The sequence below is a fragment of the Monodelphis domestica genome, chromosome 1, assembly GCF_027887165.1.
Source record: "Monodelphis domestica isolate mMonDom1 chromosome 1, mMonDom1.pri, whole genome shotgun sequence".
NCBI classification, from domain to species: domain Eukaryota; kingdom Metazoa; phylum Chordata; class Mammalia; order Didelphimorphia; family Didelphidae; genus Monodelphis; species Monodelphis domestica.
In genome coordinates, this window is record NC_077227.1 from 613,490,463 (window position 1) to 613,509,091 (window position 18,629).

Genomic DNA, 18,629 nt, shown 5'->3' on the forward strand with positions numbered 1-18,629 from the left:
TCTCAATCCTTTTGCTTTACATTTTGAAACTCAACTCTCCAATGCATTTTAGTAACATATAATTCATAGGGTTGTTTGTGAAGACCACGATATTAATGGACATATTTTTGTAAGTCCTAAAATACTACATAAATGCTAGCTATTGCAATAGAACAGTCATTCCATTCTAATGGAATATTTTGCATTAGTCATGTAGTTATCTTAACCCCTCATTGAACTATAAGCTCCCCAAGGTCAACAAATCATTTCTTGCCTAAACTTTATTGTCTGCCCAGAGGATAATACATTGTTTAAAATACTAGATTTTTAAAATTTTTATCAATTTAGCCACCTTTTCTCTTCCCCCAAAAAAATTCTCTCTCATTTCCAAATGAAATACCAAATGCAAATGATGGTATATAACTTCACTTTAGATGCCATCCCACCAAAGAAAGGGAATGAAGATAGAGAGAACCTTATATATAAGATAACCCTGTATAGAAGTTCAAATACATGATACTTCTGGCAAAATATCACTTCACAAAGAATTCAATAGCACTTTTAGTAAAAATCAAGTTCAGTGCATTGTTTGCAAAAAGTACTATTAGACAGAATAGAATGTGTTTAATAACAAAGTGGTTTATTTAGGTTTTTTGTTTGCTTTTTTTTAAAAAAGAGAAAGTTTAAAAGATACACAAAGCTCACACAATAAATTGTCAATGATTATTCTTTTTATACCTTAACACTGACAGAAAAGTTGTACACTACCCCAGTGTTGTGTAGAGCATGAATAGAATGTATACAACACCAACACCAACACAATAGAAGATGCAATGAGTATCCAATTTAAATAAGAAGACTGTCTCTTTCAAAATGCAAGCCAAAAAATACCTGAAACTAAGAAGTTTTAATTATGTGCTCTGTTGCTACATATATATTGAAAATGCTTGCCTCTTATTTAGGAGCTAGGATAAACCAAATGCAGAACACACTGAAAAATGATATGATTCACTTTCACTATGAGGCCACAGTAACAGAAAATGGTAACATTCCTTTGGTTGATTTTTAACACAGAATGATGTTGATTTCTAATTTCTCTCTTGCTTTTTTCCCCCTTTCCAAATCCTTTCATTCACATCTTCAAGGTGTAGATATTTTATGTCTTCTGTGAACTCTTCAAGTTTCAGTTTTGCCCAAAGGTGATATGCTAAAGAGAAAACAAAGATGAGAAGATGAAAAAGATTTCCCTTTTACAATGTTATTTTTCAAAAAGACTTAATCAAATTTAATTTTAAAATAACTGTTATTTGCTGGGATTCTGAAACCAAGCCTCATTCACTCTTCTAGGCTGACTCTCTTAAATCAGTTCTTCTAAGAGAACTAACCTTTGAGGCCATTTTCAAATTGACCATCCATCTCTGCCACAGAACATCTAAACATGTCACCTTTCCAATCAGGAATGCTCTCACACCCTTAGAGTAAGCCCTATTTCAATCCTTCTATTAATGATATTCTCAAGCTCTTCAATCCACTTTTTATTCACTAATTGGTGTACATATCATATTCTCCTTTGCAGTGAAAGTAAATTCTCTGAAAGCAAAGATTTTCTTTTTTTAATCACTAGTGCTTGTATCCAGCCAATGTTTAATAAATGTTGCTGAATTAAATTATTCAAAGGAGTCCAAAGAATGTCTCTGGATCCTATATATAGGGGGAGGGAGGTTATTTATTTCTTCAAACTGCTGAGAATTTAACTTAAAATGCAATTGACTGAGCCATCATTCTGCCAAATGATCAACTATGAAACAACCCAGACAAGGCTTCCAGGATAAATATATCTGTTTCCTTTTTATAAAAGCTTGAGGTTCTCTACTTTCCAAGACCCCTCATTTCTAACTCTACTGACACTTATCAATGAATTCCAAACAATTCAAATACTCAAGACTCTTTGGCCTTTTAATTTTCCTGGCTTCCTTCAAGACTCAGTTCAAAGTCTGCCTACTGCAAGAGATCTGACTCTCTTGGTCTCCCTTCCAACTGTAAACCTTAAAATTTCTTAGACTTATAAATGTTGGAAATTTCACCATTGGGAAATTTCATACTTGAAAAATTTCCTACTGATAGTCTATTGGAATGTGAACCCCCCTTGGCATGGGAGGGTCCTTCTCCTCCCTACTTAAGATTACTTTAGGACAGAAACCTTTTGCTGAACAATGGAAAGGGCTTTGACCTATGCTTAAGCATAGAACAGGAAGTTCTTTGAGTCATGATTGATTTTAGAATTGATACAATAGAGATACTTGGAATGACAGAACCAGGGCTTGGAACTTCCAATCTCCACCCTGCTCAGGGTAACAGGATTTAGGAAGGGCTGCAGCAAAGGATCAAGATTTAATTATTTGAGAATATGACCTTCAACAGACATGTGCAAAGGGGCAGACCTCTGAGTGGTCCTGGGTTAAGCTAGAGCCACCATTGGCACAGGGAAGACATGGACAGTGATTGGTAGATGTGAGAACTGAGGGGAGGGAACTTGGATGGTTTCCTTAAAGATAGCGGGGTCTGAGAACTGAGGAGGTTGGAGAGGTTTTGCTCTGAGAGGTTGTGCTCTGAGGAGCTTGCTCTGAAGGAAGCTGGAGGTGGAGGCCCCTGGGCTTGGGCCTTTTGGCCCAGCCTAAACAGAGGGGGTATTTAAGCCCTATTCCCTTCTCTCTCTCTCTCTCTCTCTCTCTCTCTCTCTCTCTCTCTCTCTCTCTCTCTCTCTCTCTCTCTCTCTCTCTCTCTCTCTAATACCTTTCTTCCTCCTGTTTGTAATTAAACTCCATAAAAGGTTGACTGCTGACTTGAGTTTTCATTAAGGAATTACATAGCTGAATTCCTTGGCGACCTTAAATTAATATATATATATCAGTCTTTTAAAGTGATTTCCTTGTCACACAACTTAGCCTCAAGCTACAAATGCTGTCCCCTTCTACATTATATTTGTTCTTCTGTTTGTGCCCAATTGTTTAAATATTATATTGAGGGCAGGACCTGGTTTTGGGGGGCTATTCTCTATATCCCCATAGCTTAGGCACAATGCCAGGCACCCCTTTAACAATACGTGCCCACTGACAAATTATTCTGAAAGAAGCAGGTGAAAACCACTGGTAAGGGCATTTTAGTCACTATAACATATTCCACCTATAATATTCAACATAGTCCAGATCTTTCATAGAAAGGTAGATACCCAGGCAGGTAGATACTAATGTTAAATTTAAAATGTTAGCTGGAGAAAATTCAAGTTCATCTGCCATACCTGGGCTCCAAGTTGGTTCAAGGAGATATTTAGGATATAGGGTTGAATCAGAGCTAGCCCTGGCAACTGGGCAATCTGAGAAATTATAACTGTTGTGAGATATGTCCCTGTCATATTCTGTTGGGACCTAATAAATTTTGGTTGAACTGAACTGAAATCAGGCAAAGCACTCTGTATGGTAGAACTAATGCAAAATATAGCTACTTAATTCCACAATGTGAGTCATCTGGAGTACATTACATCAATTACTTAAAAGTCAAGAACAGTATCCCATTTGCACTTTAGAATACAAAGATGTACCCATTCCAAATAAGCTATAAATGCCTGGAACTTTTTAAAGATTCACTTTCTCTGTGCTGCACCACGACAAATTAGATGCTATAAATAGGTCCCACATTTACTCCATAGGGCACTGGCAGCAGGGAAGTTCCTGAGTTCAAGGATCTTTGTATCACAAGAAACTTCTTTTGTCAGCAGAGATCAAGATCTATATTTTTGAATTTGTCATTGCTTTAGAGTTTGTGGTTGGAACCAAATGCAATTACTTTTACAGCTGCTAAATTTTTCTATTTATATTTTACAAGAGTACAGTAACATATACTATATGTGTGACTATTAATTACTTATACTCAAAAATAAATTATGTAAGTTAGGTAATATTAAAGTAAAAAAAAAAGCTTTCAAAGACAATTCATGTCTGGATCCCTGTTAGTGCATCAGAGGACTGGAAGGAATCCTGAAAGCCCATTTAGTCCAATGATGTTAAACTCAAATAGAAATAGAGGTACTAAACCAAAGAGGATTCCTTGTAGGTTACATATTGACTTAGAAAACCACATATTAGCAATGTGTTTAAGTACTTCCCAGCTACATTTTAATCTAATTCAGGCCACATTTTGGAATATAGTAGACCACATACTACCCTGGGAAATGGGTTTGACACCTCTGTTCTAGGCCAATGGCTCTAATATATTTTCAGTCAACTCCTTGTGCCCCACTAAACTTTTACTAAAAAATTCACAAGAATTCCTGAGAAAAGGGTGATACTTTGTTCTTTCTGATTCCCTATCACATTCTCCACAGCTGTTTTGGAAACTATAGAGACTGCAAAAGTTCATTGATTATATTTGCATTTGCCATTGTCCTTCCAAATGCTATTAAGAACCCACACTGTAGCCACAAAAATCCAATGGTGTGGCAAATTCCAAATGCATACTTTGAGTCTGTGTATATTGTTGCAGCCTTATTCTTTGAAATTACACAAGCTAGTTTTAGGGCAATTAGTTCTGCTGCTTGGGCACTCAAATTTCTAGATAGCAAGGCAAACCATAGAGTCTCAAACTTAGTCACTACAGAAGCTCTGGTATATATTAATCCTTTTCTCATTAAAGATGAGCCATCAGTAAACAGGATCAAAATAGAGTCAGTTAGAGGTATATCAGAGAGATGTTCCCGAGTTCTTTCTGCTAGCTGAACCACTTTCTCACAGTCATGCAATGGTTCTTCTTGTGTTGGCAAATAAGGTAACAAAATTGCAGGATTCAAGTTGTAACATCTTAATGTGATGTCATCCCCCAGCACCGTAATCTCATACCTTGTTAACTGCTGATCTGAAAAAGCTTAGGTTCTGTGTCTCAACATTAATGCTTCAAATTCATGTGAACACTGTGGTAGAGGCTAGGGAGAGAGAGAACTTGCAAGAACCAAGGCTGGAGACCTAGCTGCCAATCAAGAGAAGGTTCCAATGGAATGTTCCCAGGAATGGCAGTTAGGGGTTTCTGGCCACACTGAGGGGAAGAAGCCAGATCTAAAAGGCTTTGGACTTTGTCTCTGGCTCTGAGCAGTTGAAGCTGACCAGGGGTGAAGCTTTTGAGTTGGTTGTCTCTTGGAGAGAGCCGAGCTGGCCAGGAGAAACTGAGAGGCTTTGGACTTTGTTTTCTCTCTGGGGTTAAGCTGAGAGACTTTGCTGATTTTGTGAGGAATAAAAAAGAAGATTTAAAAGGCTGTTGTCCTCCATCTCCCTAACTGTCTTATAGTCACAGTTTGTGACTAGACTATTTCCTCAAATCCTCCTAAAATTATGCTTGTAGTTTAGGGACATCCTCATCCCTCTCACCTCAGTTTCCCATCCTGTTATCCCAATAAACCCCTTGATTGAGAAAGCAACTAGAGTATCTTTATAGTTCACTCAGGAGGGAGTGAAGAAGCCAAAAGCTTCAAGAAGATTGGGAGGTGAGGAAGGCAAAAAGGAGAGGGTTGGAAAAGGGAGGGAGTAAAGGGGGGAAGAGGTTAGAAAGATATACTGATCCATCAGCCATCAGTAGGGATTAGTAGGCAGATCCCAGAGCATTCCCTTATAAGCAGTTCCCCTGTGTACCAGCATCCCTGTGTGGCAGCATCCCTCAGCATTTCTCTTTCCGACCTCCATTACAAATAAGGAGCATCAGATTCCCTTAGCAGCTCTCTCTAGTCAAAGCCAGAGAATAGCAGTCATTGCAGAAGAAACAGTTTCCCCTCAGTTTACTTTCTCTATTTCAATAAGAAATAGTTTCATTAATTTATTATTCTATTTCAACACATAAGTTAAAGGACATCCTAACACAACATCTGTTGCTTTTGTCACTAACAAGGCTATGGCTACCACACCCCAGAGACATAGGGATGTACCTGCAGCGATGAGATCCAGTTGGGTGGAATAATATGCAATAGGTCTTTGTGCTGGACCCAAAGCTTAGTATACCAGATGCTATCCCTCTCCTTTCATGGACATGGAGGATTAAAATGTTTCTTTTAGTCTGGGATTCCTAGTGCAGGTGCTGACAGGATAACTTCCTTTAACTTTGTGATTACTTGCAAGTGTTCAGTTGTTAGCTTTAATGGTTCTTTAACACTGTCTCTTGTTAGTTCTGTAAGCAGTTTTGTAATTTCACCATAGCCCGGAATTCATTGCCTACAGAATCCTTTGGTACCCAATTTTGCTCTCAGTTGTTCCTTTGTCTTTGGAGCACTGAGCCTTTGTATATCTGCAATTCTCTTTTGTGATATATATCTGGACCCTTCAGATAACACAAATGCTAGATATCCCACTCTAGGTTGACACTACTGAACTTTGGACTTTGAGATCTTGTGTCCCCTTTTGAACAATTCAAGTAGCAGCTGTTTGCTGTCTCTCTGATATGCCTTAGCTGTTGGTAAAGCTAGAAGCAAATCATACTAAAAATTGATCAGTCTGCTCTCCCTAAAATGAATGTTGGCAAGGTCTTCTGTCAAAATTTGGGAGAAGATTGTTGGGCTTTCTGTGTAGCCTTGCGGCAGACAACACCATGCATATTATATGCCTTTCCATGTGAATGCAAATATCTTTTGTGAGTTTTCATGAACAGGAATTGAAAAAAATGCAGAGCACAAATCCACAACTGTGAAATACTTTGCACGGCTGGGAATTGATAAAATTATTGTTGCAGGACTTGGGACAACAGGATGTCTTTTAACAACACGGTTATTAATTGCTCTGAGATCTTCAACAAAACAATACAAAACTTTCCCAATTGCATCCAACTTTGGCTTCTTTACTAGCAATATTGGGGTACTGTACTCTGATCTGCATAGTACAATGATCATTTGTTTTATGAGGGATTCTATTACTGGTGTTATTCCCTCAATGGCTTCTTTACTTATTGGGTATTGTGGGATCGGTGGGGGTGGTCCTTGCTTAGTGGAAATCTTCACAGGTACAGCTGATTTTAACAACCCCATATCTTTTGAACTTGTTGCCCACAAAGCTTCAGAGGTATCTGCAGGGATCTCATATATATCATTCTCTTCTTTATCTACTTCTAAACATTCTAAAAAAAGTACTGGGAATAGGTCTCAAGACTCTTCTAGTAACCCAAAATATATATCACCAGTTGGGGTAGACACAATTGTTTCCCTTAGTTTACACAACAGGTCCCTCCCCATAAGATTCATTGGGGAGCTGGACATTAATAGAAATGAATGTTCCATACTTAGAGGACCTAGGGATACCATCCTAGCTGGTAGTTTTTTTTTTTACTTCAAAAGGTGTCCCTGAGATTCCCAAAACCTGCACTGATCCCACAGCATCACATTCCCTATCAGGTGATTTCTTTAGTATAGACTTAGCTGCCCGAGTGTCAAGCATACAATCATAAAGATTACCTTCCACTTTCAGAATAACATGAGGGTCAGGGCTATTCCTTGGAGAGTGGACTAGAATAATAGGTGTTAGTAATTCAGGATCAGGAAAACTATACTCTTCTTCCTCTCCTTCACTTTCTACATTTCTTCCTGCACCTTTCTTCATGTCCCAAATTCTCTGTTCCTATAAATTCATTTGCCTTATATTCAGTTCCACTCATCTCAGAAAACCTTCATAATTGACTGCTATCTCCATGTGCCCCCTTTTAGGATTTATGTTTTTGGGTATTGCCACTAACTACCTGGGAATACTTCAGTCATGTCCCATTCTTTATATATGTTTGCATAGTTTGCATATCTTCTGCTTGGGCAGTCCCCTGATAATATCTATCCTGGTATGTATTAGGATAGCTAGGCTTCCTGAGTTGGTATTCATATCCATATCCATTGCCAAACCCATTGCCTCTATAACCATTATTTCTGAACCCATTGTAGCCTCTGCCTTGGTTTTCTCAGAAATAACCTCCATTATTTCTATAATTATTGGGGAAGTATCTTCCATTTTGTCTGAACAACTGTCCCCATACTGTACAATCTCTCATTAAGTGGCCATTTCGTCCAACCATGTAGCACCATGGACCCTGGTTATTAAATCTTGTCTGCTGATTATAAAACTGTCTCTTTGGTCTGTACTCCCTTACTATAGCTACACTCTTGTCTTGGTTTTCAGTTTTGCTTAATTTTAACTTCCCTTCTTAACTCTTCAATAATTTCATTATTTCCTTCCTCTTACTTATCTTGTCTGCTTGGTCAACATAAGTAGCCACTCTTCTTAATTCAACCAGTTCCATTTGATTCCAGTCTGGACACTGGTATCTAAAGTAATATTTTACGACAGGGCAGGTATTCCTAACAAATTGCCTCCTTAATTTTCTGATGATCTTTTCTTTTGGTATGTCCAGCCCAATCCAGTGTTCTCCCAGGTCAATTAATCTATCCAGGAAAGTAGAGGGTATTTCTCCACTCTGGTCTGACTCTTTCAAATTTTGTCCAAGTGCCTTGTCTCTCTGAGCATCTCTCATTGTTTGGAGCACTGCCTGCCTTGCTTTTACTAATTCCTAGTACCCATGTTGAGTTAACTTCCCAAACAGGATCAAATAGAGGCCAGTCAGGGATGGTGCAATTTTCATTGGTTTCCCTGATTACTTTCTCCTTTTCCTGTTTTGTGAGTTCATCTAACAAAATATCAAAATAATTATAGCTTGGGTCAAGCTGCTTACTGATCCTGTGAAACTTCTTTATAACTACTACTGCATCCTCCTCAAAGGATAGGGTGTTGTTTTTAAAACAATCAATGTCATTTTGTGTAAAGTCCTTGTACTTTTGATATCTGATATTGACTAATTCATGCCCAGGTGTCATCATTGGTACCTCAAGCAAAGGAAATAAATTGCCCACAGTGTTTTCTAGTTCAGCAGTTTCTCTTTCTAGTTTATAGTGCCTTCTTGCTTTCCCATGTCCTTTTCCTTTCTCTCTGTATCATATTTTATTATTATAGTCTCAGGGTAGTTCACTTTTAGAGCCATTTCATTAAATCTCATTTGCTTCAATTTTACTTCTTTAAATTGGTTGAAGATATAAGAGAGTAACATCCTCAACAAAAATACCAAAAAAAAAAAATCACTCTACCACCTATTGGCAAGTATTTGAGAACATCTAACAACATAATTGACAGTATTTCCACAACATAATATGAGAATGGCATTCCCCTAATATAACTTGGAATAGTATAGTTACATTGATAGGTTATGGTGTCAAAATTATTTTTTTTTAATATGGAAATTTTTATTTAATTATTTAATTTAGAACATTTTTCCATGGTTACAAGATTACATGTTCTTTCCCTCCCTTCCCCCCACCCCCTCCTGAAGCCAATGTGTAATTCCACTGGATTTTACACGTGTCATTGATCAAGACCTATTTCCATAATATTGATATTTGCACTTGGGTGATCAGTTAGAGTTCATATCCCCAATCACATCCCCATAAATGGTGTCAAAATTCACAGACCGCATAGTTCAGTATAATCACTGTTCTCTAAATGCTGTTTTGGCTTCTTGAGTGCTGGTTTTAAGTTGTTCTGCAGCACCCCCTGTGATGACAAAACTGTTTGAAATTCAAAGTCCTTTTTAAACATTTAACTGTATCTCTCTATATTCAAAAACAGTAGCTGTTTACAGTTCTTATTTTCTTTTGGCTCACTAGAAATGTAAGGATTGAATTGATACAGTACCTGTTGGCGGGGTTTATTGATCCCTATTAGGCAGTTGCCTATTAACTTGTGAGAGCTTGAATTCCTTTGTGGCATTTGGGCCTAGTTAACTTTGATGAAGGTAGACGTTCTAGAGACAGTTTATAACAACCTATTTATTGAGTTAATAAAAGGGTCAAGGAAGGGAAGGATAGGGTGAATATAGGATTGAGGATATGTACGCTAAAATCTAATAACTCTAACTTGATCCCAAACTCCAAAACTAAAATTCCACAAGGAGCATCTTCTGCCTGTAAACCAGGCCTTCTCTGAACTCCTTAATCTATAACTAATTTCCCAAATACTATTCTTACAAACTATTATAATTAATTATCTTCTTATATGTATTTAAATTTTACTGTCTCCTTTTCTTCCTCCTTTAGACAGAATTCAATTCAGTTGTTCTCTCTAACTGTTCAAACTGTCAGCTCTCTTCAGGACCTGAAGTGGGCCTGAGTTGGACCTAATTCTCTCTTCAGTGACTCAGAGGAAAGTAGTTTGTTTCTTCTTATTGTTGATCTTCTTTCACCACAACTTCCCAAATCTCCAGGTTTCCCTCCAACATCAAGGAGGTGTCCAAGATTTTCCAAAGAGCAGATCCAAACACAGCCATCCTTCATAGTAACTCCTCCAAGAAAGTGTCAGTTATTTTTCAAACAGACCCTTAGGCACCTGACAATTCTCCAAAGAGAACTCCACTGAAAATACCATTTTCCTCTTAAGATAATGTTTGACTCTTTTACCCTATTTCTATCTATCAATATCCTAATTATTCCCAATGCTTACTTAACTCCAATAATGAATAAAAACAGAGAAAGAAAATTACAGACCAATTTCCTTAATAAATATCAATGCAAAGATCTTAAATATGATACTAGCAAAAAAGACTACAACAATATATCACAAAGAACATTACTATGAATATATGAAATTTATACCAGGAATGCAAGGCTTATTTAATATTAGGAAAACCATCAGCACAATTGACCACATATGAATAATCAAACTAACAGAAATCACATGATAATCTCAATAGATGCAGAAAAAGACTTTGACAAAATTCAACACCTCTTCCTATTAAAAGCACTGGAAAGCATAGTAATAAAAGGGCCTTTCCTTAAAATGGCAAATAGTATTTATCTAAAACCATCAGCAAGTATCATCTACAATAGGATTAAGTTAGAAACCTTCCCAGCAAGATCAAGGGTGAAGCAAAGATGCCCATTATCACCACTACTATTTTTTTTTTTGCTAGAAATGCTAGCTTTAGAAATAAGAGAAGAAAAAGTAATTAAAGGAGCTAAAGTAAGCAATGAAGAAACTAAACTCTTTGTGGATGATATAATAGTATACTTAGAGAAGCAACTAAAAAACTAGTTGGAATAATTAATAACTAGCAAAGTTGCAGGATACAAAATAAACCCACATGAACCAAGAGGTAGAAAAATTCCAGTTAAAGTAACTATAGATAATATATACTTTTTGCCATAACAAGCATGTGAATTATGTGAACATAATACACACAAATAAAATCAGATCTCAATAACTGGAAAAATATTAATTTCTCCTGGTAGACTGAGATAATATAATAAAAATGTGAAGTCTACCTTCCTAATTATAAATTACTTCTTCAAATTCCCAAGGTCTAAATTCTCTCCCTCCCTTACACCATCCATTAAAAATGTAAAAAATATGATATCAATTACACATGCAAAATATAGTTCTATATTAGCCATGTTGCCAAAAAAAAAAGCCAAGATAAAAAAAATTTAAATTATTTATTCAGGGCCATACCAAACTCCAAAAAAAATTATTTTAAACAACTAGAAAAAATAATAACAAAATTTATCTGGAAGAACAAAAGATCAAGAATATCAAGGGAATTAATGAGGGAAAAAAACGTGAAGGACAGTGGCCTAGCAGTACCAGATCTCAAACTGTACTATAAAGCAGTAATAATCAAAACAATCTATTTCTGGCTAAGAAATACAATGGTGGATCAATGAAAGAGATTAAAGGTAAATGACTTTAGCAATCTAGTATTAGACAAACCCAAAGATCCCAGCTTTGGGGATAAGAACTCACTATTTGACAAAAACTGCTTGGAAAACTGGGAAACCGTGTGGCAGAAACTAGGTATAGACCAGTATCTCACATTCTATACCGAGATATGGTCAAAATGGATATATAATATAGACATAAAAGTTGATATTTTAAGTAAATAAAGGTAACATAAAATAATTTACCTGTCAGATCTATGGAAAAGGAAAGAATATATTGTCAATCAAGAGATAGAGAGCATTAAAAAATGTAAAATTAACTGGCTTACTTGGGCGAATGTCATCTTACTGGGTTGTGAGCTTTAAGGAGGCAGGAAATATGGCTAATATAAACTTAACTGGATCCCTCTCTTCACCTGGTACAGTAAGTATTCTGGACACAGAAGGTACTTAATATATATGAGTTGAATTGAATTGTTAATAAGTTCCTAATGACAAATATAATCAGTGAATTGTTAATGCACACACCAGAAAAATATGGATATTTTGATTACTATACAGTCTGAAAGAACTGAGTCTGCACATCACCTGGAAAATTGCCAGGTGGCCTTTGAACTACAATTTGAACTACTAGTCTAGGTTACCTACACACATCCTAAGGTTCACTCACAAGGCAATGCTATCTCTTTTAAGTATCTCTCTTTAAAAGACAAAACTCTAACTCTTCTATTTTTCTCTTGAACACAATCATGGAGGTGGGTAAGGGAAGGATGGGGGGTAGAACTGAACCAAGGCTGTAGGCCACCAATCTGAAATAGCTTGAGAGAGGGAAGCAGCTCATTACCTGCTCAGGAAACAGTATAAGGAAGGTAAGTGAAAGTCAGCAGAGAGACCCATTTAGGTCATTTTAGAAACAGACCTATGTATTATTCAACCTGATTAATAAGTTTCTTTGTAAAAGAACAATATGCTGAGGATTGAAATTCAGTCATAATGAGGTAAAGTAAAATTTATTTCCCTCTGAGAGCTACCAAGAAAAAAATTTCTTTTTCCTCTGGGTTAGGAGGAGGAAAATTTTGTTGATAGCTTTTCTCTTTATAGCAAAATGGGCATTTCTAGGGGGAAAATTCTTCCTCCTAGAGGAAAAAAAAACTTTTAAACACAAATATCTGAACAATGAACACATTAACAATGTAAATATAATGGAGTCATGTGCAAAGGCAACCTTCCATCTGATGGGTCAGTGCTGGAAAGGCTTGGTGATTTGAGAATGACAAATTCCTTCCCTGATTGCTTCCTATCATCCTTCTGGGCCATGGAATTCTTAAAACTTTTGAGATATGAAAGTATTCTCTTTTTGGCTACTAAGTAGGAAGAACTAAAGAAACAGCAGGCCTTTACAAAAAGGAATGATTCCACCCCTGGTCTCTCTTATCCTCTAACCCTCCAGGTGGCATCATAAAACTCCAAGACTTCCAGTACAGGGTGGTAGAAGCCTGGTTCTGCTCCATCTAGGCTCCACAGCAACCACTGCCACATACAATTCCAGGAAATATCAAGAGAAGTACCTCCTCTTCTCTGCTGAATGAGAAGCAATTGTCCTGGGAGGCAATCTAACTCTAAATTGCTAGATAAAATCTAAAAGAAAATAAAGAGAACTACAGATTGTTGCCCTAAGCAAAAAGTTGAGTATCAATCACTGCCTAAGAATAAAATTAATTTCTTGACAAAATAGTTCATGGTTCCTCTTAATAACACTAAGTAAATCTGAGTCAAATAAATCAAGTATGTTAATCTCTATATATCTCCCTATTTACTCACTTCTCACTTCATAGAAATATGAATTTGAAGATACTATATATAAACTGTTACTACTTCCAGAAGTACAAAGGTCTTCCCAAAGTCAGAAAACTCTTTTTCTATACTACATAAAAAAAAAAACTTTGGGTCATCCTGCCACAATGGCATAATAAATAAAATGAAACTACATTTGCTCAATAATTTTTTATGATATAGGCCTTACTAAGTCAGGTTCTATACTAAGGCAACACAAGATTCTGCTACATTACCTGTAATTTAGATGTAGAAAAATTAAGGTCAAATCAAGCATTTATTATTTTTTAAATTTAATTTTTTGGCACTACTGAACTACTGAGATAGCTGATACAAAATGTGGTTTAAGTATGAAGTTTGGCATAAGTCAGTGAAATACAGATATGGAATGGGCGATCATCACTTACACAGACAGCTGATCAGTGCAACATTGTTTTCAGTAAGCAGAATAAAAATATTCCTCAGTAAGCTGAATAAAAAAATGTGCTCTGGCTCATTATAAGGCATCAAGTCTGCCCAAGATACTTCTTGCTCTTCACACAACAGTCAAGATAATAAAAATAAACAAAAGGTAAACATGTTCCAAAACCACTGGTTTCAAGTGTACTGACATTTGATAACTGAAGTGTTAATAAATGTGCTGGTTTGGTGTGTACTATATTCACAAAATAACTGCAGTTGAGTAAATAATTAAATCAAGTGGTATGCATTCTAAATGTTGCTGGACAATTTTAGTTAGTATCATTAGAACCAGGAAAAGAGGACTTCCGGTCAAGATGGTGGCATAGAAGTAGCGAAAGTTCAGACCTCGGAAACCCTTCCTTACCGATCCCAAACTGAGTGCTCCTAGGACACCAAAATTCAAGCTGAACAACAGAAAAGACCTGGGGAACCCTCCTCCTGGACCTGGATCAAAAGGTACGGCCCCCCCAAAAGCCAGAACCCTAGCTAGATCACTCGGATCTAAGGGGTAGGCAGAAGGAAGGTCCCAGGACCCATTCCCCCCAACCCAGAGTGCTGAGTCCACTGCAGCAGTGGGAACCTCAGGGCCGGCAAAAGGGCCTCACGGCTGGCTATTCTGAAGGACACACCTTGAAAGCAACCGGAGCCAGTCTCCGGGGCCCCCAACACAGACAGCAGGGAAACATAGAGAGAAGGGGGAAGCCTGTAGCCCCCTGGCTGGGTCCTTCCATCTGAGTCTCAAGGGAGGTCCCAACTTTAGGGCACCAGCTGAACCCAATCCCATAAGGAGGGCTCAGAGCTCCTGAAAGGACAGAAACCTCAGGTTGATAAAGGGGTTACTCCGAAGAGCTTACCTTGAAAGTAACCTGGGCCAGTCTCCGGGCATTCAACACAGATTGTGGAGGAGGAGGTTTTTTTTTTTTTTTTGGTTCAGGGATCATTCAGCCCACACCAGTTGAACATAAACCCATCAGGAGCCCTCAGTGAAACATCAGGGCCAGTGAAGGGCTTACCTTGAAAGCAACCTGGGCCAGTCCCAGGTCCTTTCAACACAGGAGGAAGAGGAGGTTTTTGCTTCCGGGCTCATCCAGTCCAAACCAGCTGAACACAATCCCATCAGGAACCCTCATGTAGCATCCCAAGCATATTCACATCTAAGACTGTATGGCGACTGTGTCTCCAAGCATAAGGTTTTACCGATAAGGTTTGTGAAGGTAACCTTGACCTGACCACACGGCCTGTTGCCTAAGACAAACTCATTAACATGTTCGGAACACTCCCCGGGAAAGCGCGGGTTATAATCTACACGCCCAAAAAGGTGTTACTCTCACCCCACTATCCAATCCTTATTGTCCATACTTTGTAATATGGTTACTACGTGCTTGAGAATACTTCCCTAATCAGAGGAAGGCAATAAATACAGAGGCGGCGACCTTGAATCTCTCTCTCTCTCTCTCTTGGATCTTCAATCTTCTCTAGCAATGACTATGTCTCTCTTTCCTCTTAACCTTCTCCTTCCCTGAGGTTGTAACCATCTTGGCCTGCATTCCCTATCTTAATCTCCTCATCCACCTCGTGTTCCTTTATTCTCATACTTTCCTATCAAGGGGAGTATCATAGATTTGCCTGCCTATTCATACACTGGCTTATCCGTGTCTTTCATTCTCCACCCTAGTTCTTGGTTCCTATCTCTCCTCGGGTCCTATCACAAAGGTGAGCCCCTTCCCTTGTGGGACCCTGCTGGTCAGGGAAGTCCATTAAGTGACACCCCACACCTCAGAGTCCAGGGAGGCCACTACCCCTAACCCCTTAGAGAGCAGGGTCTTCTGAAAAAACAGAAACCTAGAGGCAGAGTCAAGATGGCAGCCTAGAAGGAACATAGACCTGACAACCTGGCCAGAGCTTTGGAGATCCTCCATATTTGCTCCAGCCATCCAGAAAGTTTAAAACTCAGAGTAAACCCAGCCCAACTAAGCTGAACTCAATCCCATCAAAAGTCTCCAGAACAAAAGGAAGCCCAGGCTCCCCACCCATCCTCATTGACTGCTGGACTTTAAACCAAACAAAAGCCTCCAGAGGACAGGGAAGCTCAAACCCCCAACAACCCTCCCCAATAGACTACACCAAGCGATCCTTCTGTTAAAGCTCCAAGAGGGAAGACTGATAGAAGTCCCCCCAAAAAACAAAAAAAATGAGAGGAACAAGAGCACAGACAAATACAGGGAGTAAAGAAGGGGTGAATTTGAGCAAACAACAGAAAAAGAAGAAAGAAACTACAATAGACAGCTACTACTCAGCGAATGGAACAGAGAGATCAGCAAACAATAAAACAGAAATCCCAGAGAATTGAATACAGGCTGTGGAAGAACTCAAAACACAACTAAGAGAGGCTGAAGACAATTGGGAAAAGAACTTAAAAATTAAGACAAGTCATCTGGAAACAGAGACACTTGAACTAAAACGAGAAAATAGTGTCTTGAAAGCCAAAATCAACCAGCTGGAAAATGAGGCAAAGGAGATGAAAGATGAGGCAAAGCAGATGAAAGATGAGGTGAAGAAGATGAAAGATGACCTCCAAAGAAAATCCGACCAAAAGGAAAAGGACAACCAAAAAGCCAGAGATGAAATCCAATCTTTAATAACTAGAATAAAACAACTAGAATCAAGTGACCTCACAAGGCAGCAGGACACTATAAAACAAAACCAAAGGAATGAAAAAAATGAGGAAATGTGAAGCATCTCATTCACAAAACAATTTAGAAAATCGTTCAAGAACAGACAATTTAAGAAAAATTGGACTACCAGAAGACCATGACAAAAGAAAAAGCCTGGACATAATACTAGAGGAAATTATCCAGGAAAACTGTCCCAAGATCCTAGAACAAGAGGGGAAAGTGGAGATTGAAAGAATCCACAGATCACCTCCTGTACTTAATCCCCAACTGACAACACCAAGAAATGTTATAGCCAAATTCAAAAACAATCAGATGAAAGAAAAGATATTACAAGTTGCCAAAAAGAAGCCATTTAGATACCATGGAAACACGGTGAGGTTAACACAGGATCTGGCTGTATCCACACTGAAGGACTGAAAGGCATGAAATACGATATTCTGGAAAACAAGGGAACTAAGTCTACAACCAAGAATAAAATACCCATCAAAACTGACTATATTCTTACAGGGGAAAGTATGGTCATTCAACACAACAGAAGAGTTCCAAGCATTCATAAATAAAAGACCAGACCTGAACAGAAAATTTGATGTCCAACCACAGAACTCAAGAGAATCATCAAAAGGTAATTTAAAAAGAGGGTGAAAAAAACAAACAAACAAAACAACAACAAAAATTTTTTAAGAGACTCAATAAGTTAAAATGATATATATCCCTATAAGAAAAGAGATCATTGGTAACTCTTAAAAACTGTTGCTATCACCTGAGCAGCTAAAAGAATTACACTCAGAGGGAACAGTGACAAACTGTATAGGATGAAAGGTCAAGACATAAATAGGTATATAGATATATGCATGCATAAATACATATACATGTGTATGAATATATATATACATGACTAGAGCTTAAAAAAGAAAAGAGGTTATGAGTAAAAGAAATGGGAAAAGAAACAAATGGGAGTAAATTTATATGTCACAAAGAAGCTCATGGAGGGAGGGAGGACACCATCGATACACTAGAAGGGTAAAGAGGTTGGAGATAGGAAATACTCAACTCTTACGTACTTTGAAACTGACCCAAAGAGGGAAGAACAATCCAACCCATTGGGGAAGAGAATAGATTTGTGCCCTAAAGGGGAGTAGAAGGGTAAAAAACAGACTGGTGGGGAGGGAAGCAGTACAAGGGAGGGAGAGGGTGGGAGGGAAATTTTTTTAAAAGACTACAGGGGAAAATGAGGAAGGGAATAAGAAGGGAGAGGGGTAGAAAGGGAAGTAAAATAAGGGGGAACGAGGGGGACCGACTATAAACAAACATTAGTATAGAAGGAAATAGTGAAAGAAGAAAAGGCAGAACCAGGAGTAGAAATCAAAATGCTGGGAAATACACAGCTAGTAATCATAACTCTGAATGTGAATGGAATGAACTCACCCACAAAACGCAAGCGAATAGCAGACTGGATTAGAATCCAAAACCCTACCATATGCTGTCTGCACGAAACACACATGAGGAAGGTAGATACGCATAGGGTGAAAGTAAGAGGATGGAGCCAAATCTATTGGGCATCAAATGATAAAAAGAAGGCAGGAGTAGCAATCATGATATCGGATAAAGCCAAAGTAAAAATAAATCTAGTTAAAAGAGATAGGGAAGGTAATTACATCCTGATAAAAGGCAGTATAGACAACGAGGAAATATCTGTACTCAATATGTATGCACCAAATGGCAGAGCATCCAAATTTTTAAAGGAGAAACTAGAGGAGCTCAAGGATGAAATAGATAGAAAAACTATACTAGTGGGAGATCTGAACCTTCCCCTATCTGAACTAGATAAATCAAATCAAAAAATAAATAAGAAAGAGGTGAGAGAAGCAAATGAAATCTTAGAAAAATTAGAGTTAGTAGACATATGGAGAAAA

General features: G+C 37.9%; 1 protein-coding gene across 1 annotated transcript in view; it reads right to left on the minus strand.

Annotated features, from left to right (window-relative positions):
- Positions 1–598: 598 nt before the first annotated feature.
- DTD1 (D-aminoacyl-tRNA deacylase 1) overlaps positions 599–18,629 on the minus strand; it is a 211,019-nt gene continuing 192,988 nt past the window's right edge. Inside the window, exon 6 of the mRNA XM_001374082.4 lies at positions 599–1,186. The gene's annotated coding sequence lies outside the window, so the exon portion shown is untranslated. The remainder of the gene's footprint in view (positions 1,187–18,629) is intronic.